This window comes from Lepisma saccharinum, chromosome 23 (genome assembly GCF_977018435.1).
Source record: "Lepisma saccharinum chromosome 23, izLepSacc3.1, whole genome shotgun sequence".
Classification (NCBI taxonomy): domain Eukaryota; kingdom Metazoa; phylum Arthropoda; class Insecta; order Zygentoma; family Lepismatidae; genus Lepisma; species Lepisma saccharinum.
The window spans coordinates 55,481,308-55,505,932 of record NC_139251.1 but is presented as its reverse complement, the minus strand read 5'-3'; the positions used below and the strand labels follow the sequence as shown (position 1 = coordinate 55,505,932).

General features: G+C 38.0%; 2 non-coding genes across 2 annotated transcripts; one reads left to right on the top strand and one right to left on the bottom strand.

The window, feature by feature from the left end:
• The first annotated feature begins 17,272 nt into the window (after positions 1 to 17,272).
• Positions 17,273 to 17,346, top strand: TRNAN-GUU (transfer RNA asparagine (anticodon GUU)). Its single transcript has one exon. It is a non-coding gene; the product is annotated as a tRNA-Asn (tRNA).
• A 4,217-nt stretch (positions 17,347 to 21,563) lies between these two features.
• On the bottom strand, positions 21,564 to 21,637 carry TRNAN-GUU (transfer RNA asparagine (anticodon GUU)). The gene has a single exon. It is a non-coding gene; the product is annotated as a tRNA-Asn (tRNA).
• Positions 21,638 to 24,625: the final 2,988 nt, after the last annotated feature.

Sequence of the window (24,625 nt, the reverse complement as noted above, 5' to 3'; positions counted from 1 at the left end):
CGGGAAGTAGTTTTGGGGGGTTAATATACTGAGAAATTCATCTTCAGGGCTTCTGTCCCCCCCTTTCACCTTTAGATGGCAGCTGCTGATAAGGGATGAATCCCTCCCGAAATAAAATCCTAGTTACGAGCCTGGCTGCAGTCATAAATCTTCGGGTTTAAGAAGGCTAGAGAGTTAGTTAGTTACATTGAAATTTTATAACGTGGGGAAAGAGTTAAATTTGACAACCTTTCTTCTTAATATGAGTAACTGTAACTCATTAATAGACGTCGGATTTTAGGTTTTTCACATATTTTTCCTATTTTGCTTGTTAGAACCTATTTTAGGTTTATGTGCCTAAATCAAGCCTATTTTTAGGTTGTTATATATTTTAAAAGGTTTTAGAGGATTTTTATGTCACACAGAGGCATTTGCTTTGTTTGGTCACGAAAAAATTCAATGACGAACGTGTTCGAAACATACTCTCTGTCGATTTCCCTTGCTACAAGTCCATGGTGATTTTTCAAAGCTCTAAACAAATTACCTGTTACCTGTACAATTCAAAGTGGTCTGATCTGTGTGGTCTTGCTCACTTTCGCGTCACATCAGTACTTGGTGGAATTCACGCCTTGCAAACTAACATTCAGCATTGAAGTTTACACCACTGACTATGTTTTTGTTGAAATATTATTTTCAGCATATAAGATGATCGTCACAGACAAAATTGCGGAGTTTGACTGTGGATAACATAAAAATGTTGTTGCCTAACTATACGTAGAAGAGTGGATTTTAGTAGCAAATTTACAATGGTAAGTTCTGCCATCGCCGTAGGGTTAGGCAACACACATAACGTTATGCAAGATAGTGCGTATTTCAGGATATAGTAGGTGTCCCATTTTCCTTGCCGGTGACTATACCTAATCAGCATTTTTCAGGAATTTTGAACAATTTTAAGGTTTTTTGAACTTACTTTTCCTAACTTAAGATTTTAGGACCTATTTTAGGATATTTAGAGCCTATTTTAGAAACCTAAGAGCACACTTTTTAGGACCTAAAAAGCGAGATCTACTCATTACACACACACATGTTACACAGGTGCGACTCGTCCGTCCGGTAATCTAATCCAAGATCCTTGATTACAGTGCTCTACGGCCAAAATTTTCAGAGATACACTAAGTTTCGTGAAATATTAAGTGAGGACTATGTTTCCATTAAGCTTGGAATATATTTCCATTAAATATATAGCGTGTAACAAAAGTCCGGGAACACTTAAAAAAAATATTGTAGCCAATGGAGTAGCATTACAAAGTAACAGTGGCGTACGCAAGGGGGGGTTACCGGGTTTAACCCCCCCCCTTGAGCTTTTGAAATATTATGGAAAATGCTGTAGAAAAAAATAAAAATGGCTAATTTATCACAGTCAAAGATCTGGGACAGTAATAATAATAATAATAGTAATAATTTGAATTATTATTCCCATGCAGCATGAAGAAAAAACAACATTCCAAACACAATCTAAGCGGCCGCAAAGTTCAATTTTGCATTTTTTTTTGCAAAACGTCGCTCAGTGACTCTCGCGAGAATTGTGAAAATTCCTTGCTTCGTCGCAGTGTGCCGACCTTATTGCAAACGTTCTTCCCGGTACTGATTTCACATCCCCTGTGAACTCTCAAGTGATGCTGAGTCTACATCCACATCATTAAATAATGTTGAAGAAGTGCTTTGTGAATCACCTAGAAGTGATAAATGTGTTGGAATGTCTATAAACTTACTTTTCAACGAAAACATAGACTCAGTTGAATTTAGCAACATGTATTCTCGCGCTTCATCATCATCCTGGGCGAGTTCCATAGGTAAAAATAATGTAAATTCCCCCGTGCTATATGCCATGAAGGCACACGTAGTGGTGTGGTGGGCCCCAAAGATTCTCGATCGAACTATTTTGCAGGTGATGTGATGAGCACCATGCTCCGGCAGCCTTCATCCCCCAGGGTTGCTCTCACGTACCCATTGCTAAGAGGCTGGGTGCGGAGACAAGGCTGGATAAATTCCAACCAATTCCGGGAATCGAACCTGGATATCCCACGAAGTTGTCAGACTAGACCAGCGTGGCTCCTTGAATGAGTTTCATATATTTGCTTGTTTTTATGGATTTTCTTCACACTTAAAAATGTCTGACTTATCATATACAAATAACCGTTGACTAGACAATTATTTTGTAACAAGAAACAAAAGAAATGTAATTTTGTTCTATTTCTTTCATAAATAGCAGCTGCAATAGTAATAATTATTAGTAGTAATTAAATTAATTAATTAATTATAATAATTATTAATTAATTAATTAATTATTATTATTAATTAAATAAATAAAGTATAATAAAACAATGGTAATTTGAATTTGTAGAAAGTTTTCGAAATAACACCCCCTTTGATGAAATCCTGCGTACGCTACTGCAAAGTAACAAAGTACATCATTTAAAAGAGTAAAGTTGCAAGTTTTTTTCTCATTGCAGGTGTTACGTGTAGTTCCATATATCGTCGCTAGGTGGTGTCATAATCAAGATGGCGATTTCTGTAGCTGGTCTTTGTCTTTAGAACTTTTGCACTGACTGTAGTCTGTACGGTTTCATGTTTAATTTTTTGCGCAAAGTACGCCACACAGTCATTGTTGACATTTCCAACTCACGTGAACCTCTCCGTATAGATTTTCTCAGACTCCTTCTGAAAGCTTCTCTCACTCGCTCAATGTCATTTTCACTGACACACAAACACCCAGTTTCAACAAACTTTACATGCCAATTGTAGATTGCCTTCCTGGTTAGTGCTGCTTTCCCGTACTTCATCCTAAATTTTCGTTGGACATCCGTTGCGCTCTTTGGTTTGTCAAATTCTAGCACGCAGAAAGCCTTCTCAGCTCCAGAAAGCGCCATCTTGATTACGACAGCACCTAGCGATGATATACGGAACTACGCGTAACACCTGCAATGAGAAAGAAAACATACAACTTTACTCTTTGAAATGATGTACTTTGTCACCTTGTAATGCTACTCGTTTGGCTACAATATATTTTTTAAAGTGTTCCCGGACTTTTGTTACACATAGTGTTGCCCACGGGACGAGACGGGACAGGCTTTTAAAAATTCGAGACGAGACGAGACGAGATTGACCATGTGTCATAAGACAAACGAATATTTTCGAGACGAGACAGCATTTCCACGAGACTCCACGAGACGAGACAGGCCAAAATCTCGTCTCGTGGGCAACACTAGTTACACGCTATATGTCTGAAATAATTTAACTTGATCATAATGATAATTGACATGAAAGAGGCATATCACAACAGAGAATGCATTTCTTTAACAAAAAATATGACATAGGTATTTTAATGATTGCATTTAAATAGAGGCTACAGCAGTATTTCATACGCTACAGCACAACATGTTATTGATAATATTGTTAAGCCTTGTTTCCACATAGAATGGAAACATAACGTATAAACTGTTTTTAGTTTGTAACAAAACTGCCTTGGCCAGCACCTGTATTGTTTTCAACATGTTATTGTATTTGATTTTCTTGTTGATATTGATTATTTGAACTGTCAGTTTGCGTACTGCAGCTACTAACACCAAAAATGAGAAACTTGAAAAAAAAAAATATTTTGAGCAAGAATGTGTTCTTGTCTACTGAAAAATATTCCAAACGCTCTTTTGAATTGAATGGAATTGAGTTGTTGGTTTAAGTACACCTTATGCACAGATAGGCTAATCGGGACTGGACCTACAGTTTAAAGTGGGATGCGAACCACTATGGGTTTCCACCGGGTATCGAAAACCGGGAACCCTTGATTACAAGGAGACGACGTTATCACTACGCCACCGGGAAGGCCCCACTCTTTTGACACGTAACCACATTTGTCACAAGAACGTCTTGCACAAACTCCTGAATTAGTGTCGTTTGCAGCACGGAGTTTTTGTAGCCATATCTTCATATACAGGGTAATTCAAGATGAATAGTGCAACTTTCCATAGTTATTATGTCGTTGCTATTTATGAAAAAGGATCAGACAAGGACTCAATATAAAGAAAAACTTTGGAAGTTTTGTTCTCACTATTTGGGCTTATGCTGCTTTGCCACTGTTCCACCAGGATTGCCTGTGTCGCAACATGGCTAATGACCAGTAGAGGACGTATTGTGTGTTCTGAGAACTGATTCAATCACAATGGTGCAAAGACATTTCCGCATGCGTTTCGGTAGTAATGCATAGGCTATGCTTCACCCTTCCGAAAGATTGCCAAAGTTACAACTGCGAATTGTTAGTGCCTTCGAAACCGTTGATAACGACTTGCTGTCTCGTGCATAGCAAGTTCTTGATTATCGTTTGGACGTTTACCGCATTTCACGTGGTTCCCATGTTGAATCTTTGTAATGTGAGTCATGTGAGTAAAACTTCCAAAGTACTTCTTTATATTGATGACGTCATAATAACTGTGTAAAGTTGCACAATTAATTTCGAATTACCCTGTATTTCTGAGCTTAAACAGATCGACGGGTGGGCCTTCGTAACATTACGTTCTCGATCAAATGAAACTAGAAGTTTTTGACCGTAATTAGGTAAACGGAGTAAATCGCCATGTACGCTTGACTGCAGCCCTGCTTGATTATAAAGTGATTAGTGTCACAATGTGTCACCATACAAACGTTCACAACGTAAGAGGCTCTTAAAAGCAAACAACTTATCTTAACAATTCTCAATGTGACGTCTCGTTTCGATATACCACGCATGCGTCAATTGTGGAAAAATAATTATTACTTTCTTTCACTTCAGATCCAAGAAATGTAATATAAGCTTAGTTGACCGCTCTCGTGTAAAATAAATACTTCTCCTATATGAAGAAATTAGAATGTAGAAATGCTCATTAATGTCGTCGCAGAGCAAGATGTCCTTTTTCCCACAATGAACGCATGCGCAGCATACACCGCATGCGTTCAGGAGACGCCGTGTTCTAGAGATTAGCGTTTTTTGCAGGGTTGTTAAAGGTCAAGGAATTTTAAATAAATTCAATTCCGGTCCAGGAGAGAAAATCAATAAGCGAAAATGGATTCTGGACCGTAAAGAACATTTTTAATCTGTAAAGTATTTCAGTTCGGTCCAGGAACATTTTTTTTTTTTTTTTTTTGCAGAACAATTTATATACGGTCCAAGTTCCGTAGTGAAATGAAGCAATACGCAACTTGGACCGAATTTAAATTGTGGGCCAAAAAAAGGTTCCTGTCCTGTTGTGGAACCCAAGAGAACCCATTAGAATGTATGGGTTTCGTGGACCTTCAACAACCTGTAGGTCCAGTTTCGATTAGCCTACTACGAGGAGAAAAAGTGGGCTTAAATCATACATTAAGCTTGGCGATAAAAGACCCAAAACTTAAGTGTTGATATTAGGTATAATACACTCCTCACATAGGTGACAGGAACGATTTAACAACACACGATATCTGTCTGCTGTGCGTTCTCGTGTTTTCGCCGACATATGCCACCCTGCCTATCACTAGAGTCACATATTTTTGGTAAATAAAAAAGCAAAAATTCGGTACAAAACCGGATTCAATTTCGGGTTCAAAAGCGGTAAATAAAATGAAATTTCGCTGTTATAGCGGTGAAAAAGCGGCATATAAAATGACATTTTGGTTTTTAAAATGCAAATATAATCCCAAATTTGATTTAAAAAATGCACTTACTACACAAAATAAACATAGTCCTCCTAATAGCACATTTGTCTCCTTACCAGAATATTAAGTTTATTCCTGTATAAAGGAGCCCATTTTTGCTTCTCAAATATTTACAGCAGAATTAATCAATTTTCCGTGAATTGCATAACTTACAGGATATTCTGACTTCAGACAGTGTCGCGTCGGTATATAAACGGTAAATTTCGTGTTTAAGAGTATATTTCGCATTTTGCAGTTCATTTCGCATTATTTCGTGACAAGACAGGGTAGGAAAATGCACCTCACAACTTTCAGAAACATGAAAAATTAACATTACAATGTGTTATTTCACATTTCGTGTTTTGTCAAAAACGAAATATGCATGCCTCTACCTATCACCTATCCTCTAATCGTCGTCGCCTTGTAATGAAGGGGTCCCGGATTCCATTCCCGGTGGAGGCACAAAGAGGTTCGGATCCATGGGCGTCCGGAAGGGGGGGCAAGGGGGGGCCGTGGCCCCCCCTGGAAAATGAAAGTCAACCAAAAATTATATATTTCACACATATAATTTCATTTTAGCCACAATAATATGTGTTAATTATTGCATGAACACCATAAATTCAAATTTAAGCAATGTTTTTTTAGGGAACAACACTATTTTTGGAGAAAATGTGCCTTGTTTGCCCCCCTGGAAAAAAATACCTTCCTTGCCCCTCCCTGGGAAAAATCCTGCGGACATCCATGTTCGGATCCCACCTTAAACTTCAGGTTCAGTCCCGATTACCCTTACTGTGAATAAAGTGAACCAAATCAACCAATCAATCAAGACCTATAGCCTAATACAACAATATTCCAAACTTCTTGTGAATAGTGTAAGATAGTTATCTGAAAACCTAACAGTTTTGGTAGGGACGATCCCACGTATCGCCCTCCCGATAGATCCGCGACTGCTTGTAGCCAAAACAATTTAAACACCCCACTGCAAGTTTCTTTTACAACCCCCCATTCGAATAAGCATGATAAGACCAAGCTATACTCGGAGAACTAAATGGATCATATCGATTGATGCACAAGAATGCATCGATAAATACACTAAAGTGTGTTTCATGGCTTCTTCAAAGAATCAGATTCACATTTGGTGCACTTGGGTGCATTTTTGTATGTCGTGAAATAAACACCAAAGTGCATAATTTGATTCAAGTGAGGGCTTATTACAGTCGAGATGCACTTCAATGCATCAGTTGTTGCGTTTTGATGCATTTTGATGCACCAGAATGCAGCTTTCTCGATGATGCATTCTGGTGCATCAAGGAACATCAACTGATGCATTGAAGTGCATCTCGACTGAAATAAATCCTCACTTGAATCAGATGATGCAATTTGGCGTTTCTTTCTCGACATACAAAAATGCACCCAAATGCATCAAACGTGAATCTGATTCTTTGAAGCATAAAACACACTTTAGTGCATCAATCGATGCATTCTGGTGCATCAATCGATATGATGCATTTAGTTTTCTGTGTGTACGTCTTGAAGGACGGCTTATTGTCAATTGAAATGATCGATCTTATCAAGGTCTAATCGATTATAATTTCTATGGTATTTCCTTCCGTCCTCACATCTACGAAGGTCGGGTATTTTTCCGTCTGCTCTACTGAAAACCTGTAACCAATTCGCTTAATCCTTGGGGAAAGGGGAAACTCAAGCTGCGTTGCGAAAGCTAATTTCATGCCACTACAGCCACTAAAGACTGATATTTCGTTCCAATTAAAGTTCATTGGTTGTATCTCGCGAATTTGATAAGTGTCATTCAAGAGTTTTTCATGACGTTTCTCCTTCTGATGTACAGTACTTTCACCAACCACAAAGCCAGTGCCTCGAACATGAATCGAACCAGTATTGTTACTGCCTCTATCACTGGCGGCGATTGGGTTTCAAACTGAGGGGGCAAGGTGCCAACACTTGAGGAGGGGGGGGGGAAAGGACGATTTACTTTCCCTTGGTCGATAAGGTTTAGCATAGTACAAGGGCAAGAGTGGAAGAAGTGGGAGGCAACTGCCTCCTTGCACCCCTTGATCGCCGCCACTGGCCTCTATCTTATTCTTGGGTCTTTGTTATTTGATATTTGTTATTTAACATCGCTTTTTGCTACATTTGTCTAATCGCGAAGATGGGGATGAATGATGATATGTTGACCTTTGAGAAGGGACTCACAGAGAACAGCTATGCCTAGGCCGCTATTATTCTAGTGTCACATACACACATCACTTTGCAGACTAGCGAGGTTCTGGCGCCTGGATTTACAGGGTGTCTCAAAAGTAATAGCTCAAACTGACACAGATTAAAGTACACGATAATAGAAGCAAAAAAGTCTCAGTAAACATGGGTCTGCAAAGGAGCCATTTCGAAATAATCGCGAATGTGTGATTACAAGCCGCCACTGACTTCATTGTTGGTAAACGTCGTCCTAGTTGGTAAAATGCTAATAATGTGTGCGAATGTGTGGGTACAAGGCGTCATTGAGTGCACCGAGTGCTTTACTCCTTGCGCGGTCTGAGCTTTGCTCTTTGTTTACAAAACAGAAGATTTCCGATAGGTGGCGTTGTAATCAAACAGGATGGATACAATCAGTACACAGTCTAATCGTACTGTGGGGGTCACTATTCTTACTGTATTATTAGCATTTTACCAACTAGGACGACTTTTACAAACAATGAAGTCAGTGGCGGCTTGTAATCACACATTCGCGATTATCTAGAAAACGGCTCGTTTGCAGACACATGTTTACTGAGACTTTTTTGCTTCTATTATCGTGTACTTTCACCTGTGTCAGTTTGCGCCATTACTTATGAGACACCCTGTATGTTTGTGAATGTCCCTTCATCCATTTCATCTTTTCACCATTCATACTCATCGTCGCGATTAGCCAAAAGTGGCAGAAATGAGACGTTAAATAACTAAATCAAATGAAATGAAATCACAATAAACACACAGAGAATGATTCACGATGTCGTAGTGGTAATGTCATCTTGCAATCAAGAGGTACCAGGTTCGATACATTTTGGAGGTGCATAGTGGTTCGGATCCCACTTTAAACTGCAGGTCCAGTCCCAATTAGCCTTTCTATGTATAAAGTGGATTTTAAACAAAACTCGAACAGGGTGATTCAAAAGTCCGGTAATATTGGACAACTCCGTTATTCGTGCAGATTGCGATGAATGGAAAGAGGGGAAAGTTGTTGGAAATATTTGTTTTTCAATTGGAATTTCAACGTATAACCGTTGAGACTGTACACTAGTGCAAGCTTCTATGACACATGCTTCGTCCTTAAAAGGGGCCATTTCCGCTTTTTTACTTTGCATCTAATACACACTTGGTAAACTTTATTATTATTATTATTTTTAATTCGCCATTGCAATGTATGGCACACACCCTTGACGAAGATGTATTCATTCTTCATCATCACATTGGGCATGCATTTACGCCATTTGTTAACACATTCTGTTCATCCATCATCACTAGAGCTCGGAAGTTGAAGACCTATAAAAATACCTAAAAATGTCAAAAAGGACCTAAAAACGGGGAAAAAGACGTATAAATCTGATCCAAATTAATTAATAACTTCAGTTCTAATTACATATTTAATGAACAAAAAAAAATACAAAATTCTGGTGGTATGGAAAACACAGTGCGAAAAAACTGAAAGCTTCAAAACAAGAGAAAGTTGCCACTTACAGCGCGACCTTCAAGACAAGTTACGGTTAAAGGACCTTGTACGTACCGTGCCTGCTTCAGTAGTCCAAAAATGATTTTCTCTCGTTTCAGGGATGGTTCAAATATATTTATTTCTTTACTACAGAAAGGATGTTTAAGAGGTCATGAACTGATGATGATTCGAATTGAGAATGGGCAGTAAAAACGTAGTCGAAGAAGGTGAAGTTGCAAAAAAAAGCCGTTAAGACCTAAAAAAGGCTAAAAAAGGACACATAAGCCAAAAAAACGCCGAAAAAGCAAAAAAAGAACAAATAAAACCCACCTTTTTCTGGCCTACAAGGACCCAAAATTAACATATATTATGTTGGGTCTCGTCTTCGGACACAAGAAAAAAAAAGGATTTTTCCTCAACTTTCGAGCCCTAGTCATCACATTCTTACGGAATATATTCGTTTATATATATACATGCACTTTCTTGGTTAACATAGTCTCTTCCCCTCTTCTTTAGAAAAACAACTATGATATTTCAAAAACTGAAAAATTACATATGCTTAGAATTATTCTACACCATTCACTTGAATTTTTGTATCGTTTACTTTCACTGTTGCCTAGATATTCTCAATAGTCTCGTTACTATATAAGTCTATTAAACAGTGCCGTATACTGAGGCCAAAGTCTGGGCTATGTCACATGGTCCTAGATTATGGATAGAAATAAGTTTACCAACTCCTAAAAAAACAGGTTGCCAACTCATACGAAATCAGGTTGGCAACTCAGAAGAAATCGGGTTGCCAACTCATAGGAAATCGGGTTGCCAACTCATAGGAAATCGGGTTGCCAACTCACAGGAAATCAGGTTGCCAACTCACAGCAAATCAGTTTGCCAACTCACAGGAAATCAGGTTGCCAACTCACAAGAAATCAGGTTGCCAACTCTAGAATCACCATCATTATTTCACTGATATGAATAATTTTATTTACAATTTCTGATCGATTTTTCTCCTGAATTTTATTCTCTAGACTTCAGGCTTCGCAGATAGCTTAGCTAGCCTAGAACATACGCTCCTGCTATTAAACTATTGCTAATATCTAGACAACAGCAAAGCATCATCATGTGAATGCTCTAGAAAGAATTCTAAGTAGATGTAATCTCTAGGATTTTGAAATATCGTGGCGGTTTTTCGAAAGAAGAGGAAAATTCAAAAAAGCTGCTCTGGCGTCGGTCAAACGTCCAGCCGAGTCTCACATTTTGCCTGTCCTTGGTAAAAATGTTATTTTTATTCATTATGGCACTGTGAACACAAAATACAGTGAAACATTTCAGGATGCAGGTTCATTGATTAATTGATTTTTTTGGGTGCGTCAACACTTGGGTTATTTGCACCATCATATTACACGAGGCTCAGTCGCTTACCTTAACCAAAACCAACACTTGTCTCTGAGGGCTGAACTATCCTTACCTATTAAAAGCTACGGCTATAAAGGGGCACTCAGCACATTTAAGGACAAAAACAGGACAACACGACCAAACAAAGGATTATCCTGGCCGTGGGTCCAGCCGCCAAAGTCTCGTTGGCCTGCAAGATGCAATTACCGGGATCAGGCACGTATCTAGAAATATGTTTCGGGCGGGAAGGTTCTGAACCAAGTGTCTCAGGAAAAATAATAATAATAATAGTAATGTTTAAATTAAAACAATTATATTAAATCAAATTAATACTAATTTCAATACATAAATTAATATATTATTATTACACGAATAGGTAAAAAGACTGTATAAGAATAGAGAATAACAACAGCGCATATTCATTACGTAGCTTACCTGTAGTTAAGATCGGAATAATTTACATAAAAGCAAGTGCCCTGGCAATGAAATTAATGTCAAATGGATAAATAATTGAATATTTATCGAATAACAAAAATGATGTTACATGTTGGAGAAAAGTAAGTTTCTGATTAACATTTTATGCATATTATTTTGAGTAGTAGTGTACATAAATCGTCTTTGTAATTTCATTGAAAGCCGTATGATCCCAACATAATCTTTGTCTTCCAATAAGTTCAGATGAAATTATACAACAAATGCTAAACGAGTACATTTTCATTCAATTTTCGTACTTAATAAGTATTTCGGGTGGCGGGAGGGGGTCCGGACCCCCTAAATACATCCTTCGTGTCCTTCAAAGATGTATGATCTCAATGTAATCCTTGTCTTCCAATAAGTTCAGAGGAAATTATACAACAAAGGCTAAACGTATATATTTTGATTATTTAATTTTAGTACTTGATAAGTCTTTCGGGGGGGGGGCGGACCGCCTGAACCTCCACCTAAATACGTCCTTGACCGGGATGTACTACGTGAAAGTGAGGTTGACGTGTGGCTGCCTTACCAAAAGGTCACGCCTTACACTCTCAGGAAGCGAGTTGACTTTCAAACACATGTTATCTCTTGAGTGCGCGGCAGCTATGGAAATATTTCACATGTGTTTCCTAAAACTTACATTTGATCCCGATATTAGTATAATGAAAAGAAAACAGTTTTAAAGCTTAGAGATATTCTACCTCAACGCAGATAACGGTTATGCACGTTTACGTAACATATAATGTACATATGTTTGTTTCCAATTCGTTTGAAGTTTTACGAGTTCTGTGAGATTCTGAGCAACCTAGATTCCAGGACATGATGTGACATTCTCATTTCTGCTTGTGACTATAGAACGGATTTGCCTCGCTGTAGAACTTTGAAGGCCTATACTCCGGCAGTGGTGGCGATTAAGGGGGGGGACGTGCGGAACAGTTGCCCCCCCCCCCAATTTTTGCCGCTTTTGGCCAGCACTATGCTAAACCGTATCTAAAAAGGGAAAATAAACTGTCCTTACCCCCCCCCCCAGTTTTGAACCCAATCGCCGCCACTGTATACCTGTATGTTTTACGTAAAAGAAACGAACGAGAATTTCACTAGCAGCTCGACTACGTTTATATATATACAAGATAAATAGAATAAATGAAATAATAATAATAATAACAATATGGTTGCCTTACATACCATGTAATGAGTACTACAGAAAAAGTAAGGTAAAAATCTAGAAGTAGCGTAGTGTGTTTTCGACATTGTGAAACAAAACATCAATGTTTCTTCATCCCCAACATTTCCCAAAATATCGGATTATTGTTGAAAATTTTGTTAATTTCTTCATTGGTCAAAAATAGTTTTATTGACGTTCGATATACAAAACTTGAGCTTCCAAAGCACACACTAATGCTTTTCGAATCATCATTTACATATTCAGCTGCAAGAGCGTGGAATGAACTTCCTCCTTCCATGACGTCCCTCACTAATCGCAACAACTTCACAGACGAACTCAAAAATCTATTGTTAAATGAACAACATCTATGTTCCAGCACTCACAAATAATAGCTATCATTTTGAACCAACTTCCTAAAAACAAGCATTTTCATTTTCATTTTGCTTCCTTACTTTAACCCTTACATGTTGCCAACCCTTGACGATATTTTGTCCTTTCTTGTATATTAAGAACATTTATATGTTTTTACATAATATTAATTTGTATTAGATTTAACTATATCACACTAAGCACAATTGTGTCAATTAATTTGTGTATCCTTTGCGTATTTGTTTTCAATCTTTTTCCCTTTTTTTTTTTTTGAATGTATAGATGAATCTTTGTCTTCAATTTTGTATTTGTTCTTTTTGTGTTCCAGGTTTCTTTGTTTCTTTTTTCTTTGTTTGTTTGTTATTTGTACAAGCATTTAGTATGTAGAATGTGTTTAGTATGTATGTTTATGTATTATACATCCATTGGGGTTAGGTGGTAGAACAGCCGCAGGCTGAACCTCGCCCTTTAGAAAATTGAAATTGAAATAAGAACACCTTTTATTAAATATTTTTTTTTTTGGATTAAAATGTCAAATGATGCCTCATATGAATTTTTATTCTTGCACCTTCAATAAAAGTTTCCAAGAGTAACTAATCATTGTGTTGAATTAACGGGAAGCGGATGTCCCTCAAAGAAAATGGATTTGAAAGCATACAGTATATGCTTAACTATATAACAAACACGATTGAAAGAATTATTTTGTCCATTAATGGTCCAGTCTTCAAAGATTTCCCTGCCGAAAAGTATGTAGAATTGCTCATTAAAGGACACCATTCTGCAACTGACCAACCTCACCGTTTATGTTTTAAAGTGTTCACAAGAAACGTGTATGTAGACTAGATGGACCTTAAGCAGGGTGGGAAATCATTTAAAACTGGTGTGGGGAGAAAGTCTACAAACCCCCTTCCCACAAACATACATATAAATTATATGATATACATATTTATAATGTTATTAAAAGTGAAAATTATTGCTAAATTAAAAATATATTATTATTACTTACCCAAAAATAAATAAATTTGTTACTTTTATGTATATCAAATATTATAAAGTAGCAAACTAATTTCTTTAGCTACTAACTGGTTCAAGATGTTAATAAATTATGAAATACGTAGTTTGTTAATGAGCTCTTGAGAGAGAAAAAGCATTGAACACTCACAACTACACTAATTTGTGTATGTATTCGATATTATTCTTAGTACAGTATAGTTGAAATTAGAAGTAATTGTTCATCTTTTGTTTCTTGTAACAAAAACTCTCCCCCGGAAATTTTTGGTGGGGGGATTTTTGAGGCCAAGATTGTTGGTGGGGGAAATCCCCCCGTCCCCCCAGGATTTCGCGTCCTTAAGTTTGAAGTTGGTAATAGAAATTTGGCCAAGTTTTCGGTGTTAATAGTTAGATAACTCTTTTCGTGTATGAGTTTGGGTTTCCTTAGATTATAAATACATGTACTGTTTCTAAATTACATTTAAATGTTATCTTAAGATTTAATGGCCTAGGTTAGAATCAATGTTCTAAGGTATATAGAACCGGCAGCGTATTTACAAGCCCTATAGTACTGCAGAACCTCCAGCGATATTTGGCTACTGATTGGCTGCCATTCCGGAAGTTGATGTAGAGTTCCTTCAAGTTAACGCTAGATGGCAGGGTTCAAATTAACAGTGTAGATTTCAGATATCCATCCCAACAAGATAAGAAACCCATTTACACTAAGGGTAATCTTTTAGCAAAATTATTTAAATTAAGAAATCAGAACTCTTCTTGAAGTGAATGATTTTTCTATTTAAAGTCACATCAGTGCAAACATTGTAACTACCAATGACTACTGAGAAAATTATGTGTATCAAACATAGCAATTTAAACATATTTTATTATATAAACGTATATTTCTTAACATAATTTCGATAATCTGTTTACAAACTTTAATACAATATAATCACAAGTCTTATTTTTCCATACTTTTGCTGTAAATGAAGAAGCAAGGAACAATGGACACGGAACATAAACACTTCCGGTGCACACAGCCAATAAGAAAGTGTTACATACCTCTGGTTCTGCAGCACTATAAGGTTTGTAAATACGCGAACCGGCAGGTAATAGTTTAGTTTACTGACTGGCAATATATACAAATTTGCATTCTCAAAATAATCTATACCCTGTCCCAGCTAACTGTAGAGCAGGGCCGCATATATCGGCAGAGGAGGAGGAGGAAAATCGAATGGTGAATAGCGCAGCGTTGTCATCCGTACGGTCCTGACCGTACATGTACGGAAATTTCATGGTATGTACGGATGTACGGTCAAGACCTTAGTCCGCACGCTAAATGCACGGCTTGTCAAAATTTGCTCTTGCAGTTTTATCCCTAATATTTCCATAATAAATTCTTAAACCAATCCTACGGACCTGGAGACAAGAATACGGTACGTTTGCAATGTGCGTTCGGTATTATCGTTTTCAAAAGTGTGCAACAGTGCGAAGGAGGAAATCGGGTAATTCCCGTCGCCCATTACACAATCCCTTTTCTCTCACTGTTCATTGGTGGAGCCGTCTCGCGTCACTACTTGCGCAGAAACTTGTACTCGTTCGCCTGGTCTACAGTTATAATAGCTGGTACGAAGTTTACCTCCAGAAATGAAATCAGAAAACGCCACTAAGTGGGCACCCGCCCCCCTCCTCCAAAGCATAAATTTAATTCGCAGAGTGAGAGTAATACAGAAACCCTGGGAACACAGTCGGCAACAATGTAATTTTGTTTCAATTTTTTGTCTGGTATGGTATAGCGTCTCACCCCCCTCGGGTAAGCTGGGGCCATGAACAGATGATATAACGTCACACCTGTAGATGATGAAATGTTGATTTGCCAATTTCGGATTATTATCCATGCATCGCATCGTGGTAGCATAGGAAATCCAGCTCCAAATTGTTTGTTTCGTGTTTTAAATTTATTTCATTTCAACTACTTCTCGGAACACTAAAAACATGTTTACTCAAAGCTGTGTTGATCAAATTAGAAATCTCCAAGCACTGGTGACGCATACACCTCAACATGATATGTTTTTAGCTGTTGATACTGAATTGCTTTGTTCTGAGTTTTGTTATCATGGTGCAAAGTTAATTATATAACCACCGGCTTACTTTTTATTCATTTGTTTGCTCTGAGTTGAGTTCCCAAGCAGGATGATCGATTAATGTTGATAAGATAAGCAGCGCTGGGAGGTTACTATCTCTTGTTGGCGTTAACAAACGCCAACGATATGGCAAAACAAAAACTTTTAGTATTTTCAAAGACATTGACACCGGGGCGACGGTGCAAATCGAGAGCGGATAGGGGCACGCGAGTAAGTTTACACTAGATACAATGTATTTCAAAAAGGAAAAAAAATCCAAATAAAAGTGGAAATTGAATTTGAATAAGATATACTCTACGTATTATATTAAACGTATGAATATAAACGTAAACGTATTATATTAAACGTAAGACGCTGAGAAAGTTTTTAATTGCGTTTGGCACAGGGTGTGAAATCCTGGAGGGGAATTTACTCTCAACAACAATCTTGTCCTAAAGAATACCTCTACAAAGTATGTCCGGGGGAAAAAAGTTTTTGTCATAAGAACAAAGGTAATCAATCAGTTTTGACTTAAAACATATTTTACTAAGGATTGGATTGACATGTTTTTTACTTCGATTTTTGTGCCACCTTTTGGCTATTTTGCGAAGATGGGGATGATGGATGATATGATGAAATTTGTGAATGGATACTCACAAACATCCATGCCGAGTTTCGAACCCGAGACTCCTGGCGTCGTAACGAGATGTGCTAACCACTCCGCCACGTGGGCCGGCATATTTTACTAACGATAATATATATATATATATGTATTATATATATGTGTATATGTGTGTGTGTGTGTGTGTGTGTCTGTATTGCCGACCTCTGTGCTGGACTGGTTACCATTGAAGGAATCCATATTTCCGAATCCCGGTTTGGACATGTTTGTTTTTCAATTTCATTACATCATGCCACTCATCCTTATCTTCGTGTTTAGCCAAAAGTGGCAGAAAAAGCTAAGTAAAAAAAGTAAAATGAATCTATCGATAGTACATTTCAAATTCAAGTTTTAATAATTATGGCACGTGTTTTGTCAGCATGGCTCCAGCCTCGCATAAAAGTGCCAATTGCCAACAAGACAACCAAAACTGTTCGATGACCTCAGATGGAGTCCACTACAATGCATAGAGGGGGTCTGCAGATCCTGGAACTCCTCCCTCTATTACAGCATGTGCATGGTTGTTCTTCGTGAGTATCCCTTCATCAATTTAATCATATCATCCTCATTCTCATCGTCGCGATTATCCCAAAGTGGCAAGAAAGCAACGCTAAATAACAAGAAATAAAAAATCCGTAGAGGGACTCAGAACTCTTCCGTCTCCCTCTCTCTTTCAGAAAGGGAAACGATTGAGTTTAACAAAACCGTCGGCCTCCGTGGCGCAATCGGCTAGCGCGTTCGGCTGTTAACCGAAAGGTTGGTGGTTCGAGCCCACCCGGGGGCGAAAATTTTCTCATTGTTTTTACAAGAAAAACAGACAGAGCTAGAGGAAGAAAGAAAGGAAAAGACAGAGATGTAGAGAGACGAAAAAAGAAAGGCAGAAAAAAAGAAAGAAAGAGTAAGAGAAGAAATGGAACGAAAGATAAAGGGAAAAAGGAACGAGGCAGGGGAAAAAGGAAGAAAGAGATTGAGAGAAAAAGAGAGGTAGAGAAACGAAAAGAAGAAAGAGAGGGAAGGAAGAGGGTAAATAGAGAGGAAGGGAAGACAGAGCTAGGGAAACAAATGGAAAAAGAAGAGAGAGAATGAGAAAAAGGAAAGAAAACAGAGGTAGGCAAACGAAAGGAAGAGGGTAAATAGAGAACTAGAAGCAGAGCTGGGGAAACAAAAGGAAGAAGAAGAGACAGAATGAGAAAAAGCAAAGAAAAGAGAGGTAGGAAATCGAAAAGAAGAAAGAGAGGGAAGGAAGAGGATAGATAGAGGAAGGGAAGACACAGAGCTAGGGAAACAAACGGAAGAAGGAGAGAGAGAATGAGAGAAAGGGAAGAAACAGAGAGGTAGGATAACGAAATGAAGAAAGAGAGAGAAAAGGGAAGAAAGATAGAGGGAAAATAAAGGTAGGGAAACAAAAGAAAGGCAGAGAGAAAGAGAGAGAGAAACAAAGGAGAGGAAAGAGGGGAAAAGAGAATGCGAAGAGAAAACAAGAGCAAGAAGAGAGATAAAGGGAAGAGGAAAAGAGATAGAAAGCGAGGAGGAAACAAATGGAAGAAGAGAGAGAAAGGGAAGAGGCAGGGGCGTTTGTCCTATTGTTGGATGTTTTTAACCTAGTTGATGTTACTACGAGGAGGTATCAAGAAGTTTTGCCTGTTGAGGTATAATTTGTTTAATAATGGAAAGAATGAAACAATGAACATACTTTGCCTGTAGTGTCCTCTACTCAGAGTTACCCTTCCTCACAGTGGCATTTGTGACAACGTTTTATCCAGCCCTCAAAACCAGTTTGGAAAAATTCCACAGAACACTTCCTGCCCAACTGTTCAGAGCTGTTTTAACCTCCTGCAGGTCATCGAATCTCATGCCACGAAGCACAGACTTAGCTCAGACTTAAGTAGTTAAGTCGGAGAAACCGAAAGTATGGACATGACAAGGAGTGGCATGCCATCAACGACAACCGCCACAGGGATGATGAGCTCATTCGAGAGGACAGACGTATCACCATCCAGGAAATTTCTGATGCAGTGCACATGACCTATGTGTCAGCACAGGCAATGATTGAGAGTTTGGGATACCATAAAGTGTGAGCTAAGTCTGTGCTTCGTGGCATGAGATTCGATGACCTACAGGAGGTTAAAACAGCTGTGAACAGTGGGGCAGGGAGTGTTCTGTGGATTATTTCCAAACTGGTTTTGAGGGCTGGATAAAACGCTGGCTCAAATGCATCGAACGTGATGGCAACTGTGTGAAAGGGTAACTCAGAGTAGAGGACACTACAGGCAAACTATATGTATGTATCATTCTTTCCATTATTAAACAAATTATACCTCAACAGGCAAAACTTCTTGATACCTCCTCGTAGTAACATCAACTAGGTTAAAAACAACCAACAATAGGTCAAACGCCTGCCTCTATTTGTTCACATGACTGTGGAAGTGTGAAAAAATCACACAATATTTCAAGACTATGTCACATTCGTTGCAACAGACATACACCATTATTTCTCACTAAGAGAACATACTAACATAATATGGATGGATTGATTGATTTGGTTTATTTTACTTCACTTTTCTGCCACTTTATCTAATCGGTAAGATGAGGATGAATGATAATATGATAAAATTCATGAAGGGACATTCACAAATTCGAACCTGGGACCTCTGGCATTGCAGAGCATGAGGTGGAGCGTTGAAAGAATTGAAAAGATGTTGCAACCAGAAGAATGTATATGGCGGAGGAACCTAATTTGATGTTCGTTTCACTTGTTATAAAATTCATGTTATTTCATACGAGCAACCATAATTTTGACAATTATAATGATATAAGTAGAATCTAAATGGATTGTCTTATGACGCTATAATTACAAAACAGAGGAACTTCTTAATTTAAAAATATTTTCCTTCCATATTAGATTATGCGAAACAGGAATTCCCATTTCGTTCAAAATGGCAGGCAGGTCATAAATCAACTTATATTTAACTGATAAGCCTTTAGTTTTATAAAAAGTTGTCCTACTCCAGTAAATATGAATTATTCTGAAAATTATTGCTTTTTTTTCAAATTGCATTAACAAGGTTTAAATGTTCGTGAACGCAAACATTTAAATATAATTTGCTATATGCTTCAGACAAATGAAACCATTTGTCAGATATGTTGGGAAATGATGGCAGTGTATTAGGCAGTGTTTTGTTTCTTGAGAAGAGCAGGACTTTTGCAGATGCTAGTCCATTTACGAGTAACATTTTTAATTTAGGGGGCTATTTATGACCCCTTTTTTAATTTTCAGGCAGGGTTGTTAAAGGTCCAGGTACTCATAAATGTTAATGGGTTCTATTGGGTTCCGCTGCAGGACCGGAATCTTTTTTCTCGCACAATTTAAATTCGGTCCAAGTTGCGTATTGTTTCATTGAAAAAGGTTCCTCGACGGCATTTAAATTAATCCAGGGAAAAAAAGGTTCCTGGACCGTATTTAAATTGATCTGGTAAAAAGGTTCCTGGACCAAATTGAAATATTTTACTGACAGAAAGGTTCTTTCCGGTCCAGAACCCATTTACTAGGGATGTGACGAAGCTGAAAATTTACCGATGCCGATTTACTCACCGATAATTTTTGGAACCGATTTCGATGCCGATATTTAACCGATTCCGATACATAAGATCATTAAACAGAAATGGGATGTTATTTTCAGCATGACAAAAATAAATTTGCTACGTACATTTCTATTGCATATCATATGTATATACATATATATTCTCAAGAGATGCGAATGTACATTTGCATCTACAAAATGTTATGTGAACCTTTAAGAAGAACATGGATTCTCAAGAGATTAAACATTAGTACACAAGCAGTTCTTTGAAATGCAAAAAGAATTCCTGTTATGCCAGATTCAACTTCAGAAACACGAGATTTGGAAGCACTTCAGGAAGTAACCTACTTCTTCTCTTATCTCAAATCTGTTCAGCAACACTGAACACTCCATCACTGAATACTGATGCAGCAGGTATGCCCAAGTATTTTCTCAGCACTTGCTTCAGGTTTGAATACTCATTTTTGAATTTCCAATACAACAGCAGATCCTGGTTCAGCAATGTGCTGTTTTTTTTCCGATTTATAGTTAGGTTGATCATCTGAATGAGTTTGCAATAATTTTATTACAAAAACTTTACAATAATGACGAATCATAACCAAATTTTCAATAAATCTTACAAAACTAGAATATAAAGCCTGTTATGAAGGTAAAACTCTAGTATAATCTGTACCGGTTTAAATATCGGACTTTTGCCGATTCCGATACCGATGTCAATTTCGGCCGATTTTCATACATCTGTAATCGGCTTCGGCACATCCCTACCATTTACCCTTGCTGATTTTCTCTCCTGAACCGGAATTGAATTTATTTAAAATTCCTGGTCCTTTAACAAACCTGTTTTCAGGTAACGGTTTTAGATAAGCGATTTTTCCCTGTATACACTGAAGGGTGCAAATGACCATACGTGAGACGCACCCAAAGATTTTAAAACAATTAATCAATCAAAATTTGCTAGATTTTTGAAGCGTCACACACACACGTAACAGATTTTCGTTAATGCTTTTCATGCAATCGAGCAGACTTCACCAAGTAGTTAGTAATTCTATAAAATGAGTTCATTATGAATATTTGAATCCAAACTCATGTCAAGAGCCAGTGGCGGCGATTGGGTTCCAAAGAGGGGGGCAAAAATAGTATATTTTCCTTTGTAGATAAGATTTAACATAGTGCGGGGGCAAAAGCGGCGAAACGTGTGGGGCAACTGCCCCCTCGCCCCCTAATCGCCTCCAATGTCTGGAGCCTTATATTTTATGTATGAAATGTCACATACGTAACGCTGGAATGCCCTCTTTAGGACAACTGAAGATTCACCAAGAACTTCAAGAAAGTATGCACGAACAACGACCTTATCAAACACGCACGTGAACAATGGATCGGTTGAAATTAGGCCTTGTAAAATTTGAATGTAAAAAAATTACGCCCCCGGGTGGGCTCGAACCACCAACCTTTCGGTTAACAGCCGAACGCGCTAGCCGATTGCGCCACGGAGGCTGGTGACGTGGTTTAACTCAGTCGAGCTAGCCGCTGCAATGTCATGCGTTCTGTGGATATCCATTAGCCTCAGCGGTTTATATCCTGACCTGAAGTAACACTATATACGTGCTTTTATATTTGTTTCGAAGTTTCCAAGAAAATAATATTTATATTATTAAATACATCAATTTAACAATTAAATATATTTTATGGCTTCTTAGTACTCTAGATATTACTGTACTTTTTACCGTTTTTATTAATATTACATATCGAATTAGGGCTCATCCGATACTACTTGGAACCGATGCCCATATTCTCATCGATGAAAGTTGTCTAAAATATTGTTTCATATTAATGTGGAAGTATTCTCCTTTAATTATACCGCGTTTGTTACAACCTGTCCCGGTTCCAGCGCTAGTTGCTCCCTGGCTTTTCTCGGTGCTGGGGAAAGTCAAAGCCAGGCAGCCAATTAAAATACGCAACGTCGCAACAGCGTCTACGTAAGCGCCTCTCTTCTGGCTTCCATTCGCTCCTCGCTGCCCAGCAGACGATTTTTTCCTCGTTTCTCATTGGCACCGAAACTGTCGAGCGCTCCCTAGCGCGGGAAAGGGGACAGGTTCTAACAAACGCGGTATAGATGCATCATTTTACCAACATTCTTGCTTTAAATTATTCAAGAATTATATCATAATATTAAATTGCATCTTGTTATGCTATTATAGTACATGCGTTTACTTGGTTAACGTCCAAGAACTGAAGGAAGCAGCCGCCACGAAGGTGGGTGGGGTTAAACAGCGGGCGAGTTGTTTTCGTCCAATCACACTCAACCTTCAGCCAATGGGCGCAGCTGTCATTCTGCTCGTCTACTCCACGTGGAGTCTCAGCCAGATGACTGCGCATACGCTTTCACCGTACTTTGCAACTTCAATGTGGAGGCCGTGGGAAGGTGCTTGTGCGGGGAAGGGACAAGGTGGCGTAGAGTAGACGTGGAGAACAGATGTGCGGCAACACTGTGCGTTGAATGTGATTGTTGCAGCTGGTGGGCGCGATACATCGGTATCGGTTAAGCCATTTTTATAATTCCAAATTTCTCAATAAAAAATCCACATGTCCAGTTCGCAAATTCTCTCGCAGGGTCTCCATGATGGCGTAGTGGTAACGTCGTCGCCTTGTAATCACATGTCTCGGCTTCGGTCCCCACTGGAGGCTCAGTCCCCATTAGCAAATCTGTGCATAATCAACCGTCCTCAACTTCCTTCCGAATTTCTGACCTCACCCACAGGAAGAAAATCGGGAATTACCGAATTAGACACTCAATACATTTATTTCATTTTCGTTATTTAGAGTCGCTTTTCTACCACTTCTGGCTAATCACGACGATGAGGATGAGGTAATGATTTGATGAAATTGATGACCCTGTTCAGGTCGGGATTCAAACCCAGGGACGCGCTATGCTAACCACTTTGCCACAGAGTTCGGCGCTGAGTGTATTGTTGCCTGTCGTAACTACATGCTGTGCATGTTTTGAAAGATAGTTTCCTGGTCTAAGTTAGCGTATAACTGAATATTATATAATATTAACTAATTTTGAATCATTATTTTACCTTTTTTCGTACCAAAAATTAATATTCTGTCAAGTAATTTATATTTTAATTCACCTTTTGTTTTACTCTGTGATGATTTACCAGTCACGAAATAAATTTCGGATTGGTTAGAACCAAGTCTCAGAAATAATAATATAAACGTTTAAATTGAAGTAATTATATTATGATGATATTACATTAAATTAAGTTACAAAAATATTAAATGAAATATTACATTAAAAAATATTGTATTGTTATTATTACATGAATGAGTAAAAAGATGGTGTAAAAATAGATATAGAAGAGCACGTATTCATTATCTTACGGGTAGTTAAAATCACCAAAATTTGTATAGAGTCACTGGGGAGAATATGCCCATCGGGGTTAAATGCCCACCCCCTCGTATCTCGCGCAACGTAAATGTTATGACAATTCTGCGACTCTTGTTTGCAATCGCCCTCCGTGGTGAGACGAGGCAGAAGGTTTGGAGCTTGTGAGAAGAATCTGAAGCCATTCAGGGTTAATTTCATGAGGTAAGAAGACAATTTTTGAGGTAATAATTTTTTGGACGTTGCTGTATTAACAACAATATTCCCAAGAGAGAAAGAAACTGAATTATATTTGGTGTAAAGATGAAGAGTCAGGGAAACATATCTGCAGAGTGACACTGCTTTATGGTGCTTAGAGTTGCCAACCCAGTGATTCAATTTTCTGCTTGTAGCTGTGGGGTGATATGCTCACAGAAATTAAGTACAATATGCCCATGGGCATTATTATGAGAAGAAAGAACCACACTGTGTATGTGGATACATGAAATATGTATCAAATTCACGTCCATGTGTCCAAAGTGCAATGCAATATCTCACAAATGTAAACAGTAAAAGAGGCTATGGTAAATTCAAAATAAATGATGTTAGAAACGCTATGCTTGTCTGTACAAATGATGTTCTGTTTACGAGACAAACGTTAATAATCTTCCCGTTAATGCTGTGTATTATTTTCCTTCAAATATGTCATGTCAAGTATTACAACAATATTTCTTGTATTGGGCATTTTGCCCCTAATGGGTGGGCATTTTACCCTGAACACCGGGTGATTTGCCCAAATTGACGTTCATCTGTTGTTTTTTTTATCTATGGTTCTTTTGCTATAAGACTTACAGTAATAAAACTTATAGGTAACAATAACAAAACATGTAATTTCATTTGACATCCTTTTCATTGCGACACTTCTTCATTTAGCGAATCTATAAACCGCCAAAAAAAAAAAAAATGTTGGGCGTATTCCCCCGAGTGACTCTAACACATCTGCCTGGCAAGGAAATTAATGTCAAAAAATAAATAATTGAATATTTGTTGAATAACAAAGAAGAATGTCAGATCAAGTTGACGATAATTAAAGTTCCTTATTAATATTTTATTTT